Genomic DNA, 2,523 nt, shown 5'->3' on the forward strand with positions numbered 1-2,523 from the left:
TTTGAGTCAGTACAAATCAGTAACCAGTGACACTTAGAATTTTTTTGATGCAGTACAAATCAGTAACCAAGGACACTTAGAATTTTTTAGAGTCAGTACAAATCAGTAACCAGTGACACTTAGAATTTTTTTGAGGCAGTACAAATCAGTAACCAGTGACACTTAGAATTTTTTCCAGTCAGTACAAATCAGTAACCAACGACACTTAGAATTTTTTTGAGTCAGTACAAATCAGTAACCAGTGACACTTAGAATTTTTTAGGCTCAGTACAAATCAGTAACCAGTGACACTTAGAATTTTTTAGGCTCAGTACAAATCAGTAACCAACGACACTTAGAATTTTTTTGAGTCTGTAGAAGTCAGTAACCAAGTGCATTTTTGAATTGGTTACTGACTTCTCCTTTCGAGTTGCGGCTGTGGTTGGCTTCAATTAGTCGTGGGGGCTTAATTATCGCCCAGGGGAGCATGCCCCGGTAGTGTGGCCGGGGACGGAGTGCCTTTTGAAGGGGGTGTTTCTGAATTTGGATCCTTTTTGAGTAGCATGGTCGGATGGGTGTGATTTTGAAGGGTGTGTTGGCCGGCGGTGGGGCCAGGCTTAGGGTGAGTGTCCCGCCTTCGGGAGCGGACCGGCCCCCGCGTTCGGGCCGATTTTCGTGCATTTCCAACGTCGGCAAGTGGTCCAGACTGTGATGGGACCGAACTTGACTGCTCATACCGACTTTGAGCGCTCGGGGGCGGCTAGCCCAGCCGGATTTGACCCGGTGGTTCAGCCGAAGGTCTCGACTTTGAGAGCGGACCGGCCCCCGCGTTCGGGCCGATTTTCATGCATTTCCCAAGTCGGCAAGTGGTCCAAACTGTGATGGGAGCGAACTTGACTGCTCATACCGACTTTGAGTGCTCGAGGCCGGCTAGCCCGGCCGGATTTGACCCGGTGGTTCAGCCGAAGGTCTCGACTTTGAGAGCGGACCGGCCCCCGCGTTGGGGCCGATTTTCGTGCATTTCCCAAGTCGGCAAGTGGTCCAAACTGTGATGGGAGCGAACCTGACTGCTCATACCGACTTTGAGTGCTCGAGGCCGGCTAGCCCGGCCGGATTTGACCCGGTGGTTACAAATCAGTAACCAACGACACTTAGAATTTTTTAGAGGCAGTACAAATCAGTAACCAGTGACACTTAGAATTTTTTAGGCTCAGTACAAATCAGTAACCAGTGACACTTAGACTTTTTTTAGGGTCCAAACTGTGATGGGAGCGAACTTGACTGCTCATACCGACTTTGAGTGCTCGGGGCCGGCTAGCCCGGCCGGATTTGACCCGGTGGTTACAAATCAGTAACCGACGACACTTAGAATTTTTTTGAGTCAGTACAAATCAGTAACCAGTGACACTTAGAATTTTTTTGATGCAGTACAAATCAGTAACCAACGACACTTAGAATTTTTTTGATGCAGTACAAATCAGTAACCAAGGACACTTAGAATTTTTTAGAGTCAGTACAAATCAGTAACCAGTGACACTTAGAATTTTTTTGATGCAGTACAAATCAGTAACCAACGACACTTAGAATTTTTTCCAGTCAGTACAAATCAGTAACCAGTGACACTTAGAATTTTTTAGAGTCAGTACAAATCAGTAACCAGTGACACTTAGATTTTTTAGGGTCCAAACTGTGATGGGAGCGAACTTGACTGCTCATACCGACTTTGAGTGCTCGAGGCCGGCTAGCCCAGCCGGATTTGACCCGGTGGTTACAAATCAGTAACCAACGACACTTAGAATTTTTTTGATGCAGTACAAATCAGTAACCAAGGACACTTAGAATTTTTTAGAGTCAGTACAAATCAGTAACCAGTGACACTTAGAATTTTTTTGAGGCAGTACAAATCAGTAACCAGTGACACTTAGAATTTTTTCCAGTCAGTACAAATCAGTAACCAACGACACTTAGAATTTTTTTGAGTCAGTACAAATCAGTAACCAGTGACACTTAGAATTTTTTAGGCTCAGTACAAATCAGTAACCAGTGACACTTAGAATTTTTTAGGCTCAGTGCAAATCAGTAACCAACGACACTTAGAATTTTTTTGAGTCTGTAGAAGTCAGTAACCAAGTGCATTTTTGAATTGGTTACTGACTTCTCCTTTCGAGTTGCGGCTGTGGTTGGCTTCAATTAGTCGTGGGGGCTTAATTATCGCCCAGGGGAGCATGCCCCGGTAGTGTGGCCGGGGACGGAGTGCCTTTTGAAGGGGGTGTTTCTGAATTTGGATCCTTTTTGAGTAGCATGGTCGGATGGGTGTGATTTTGAAGGGTGTGTTGGCCGGCGGTGGGGCCAGGCTTAGGGTGAGTGTCCCGCCTTCGGGAGCGGACCGGCCCCCGCGTTCGGGCCGATTTTCGTGCATTTCCAACGTCGGCAAGTGGTCCAGACTGTGATGGGACCGAACTTGACTGCTCATACCGACTTTGAGCGCTCGGGGGCGGCTAGCCCAGCCGGATTTGACCCGGTGGTTCAGCCGAAGGTCTCGAC

This window comes from Chiloscyllium plagiosum, unplaced genomic scaffold (genome assembly GCF_037043375.1).
Source record: "Chiloscyllium plagiosum isolate Xiang-an unplaced genomic scaffold, Cpla_swu_hap1 HiC_scaffold_62, whole genome shotgun sequence".
Classification (NCBI taxonomy): Eukaryota; Metazoa; Chordata; class Chondrichthyes; order Orectolobiformes; family Hemiscylliidae; genus Chiloscyllium; species Chiloscyllium plagiosum.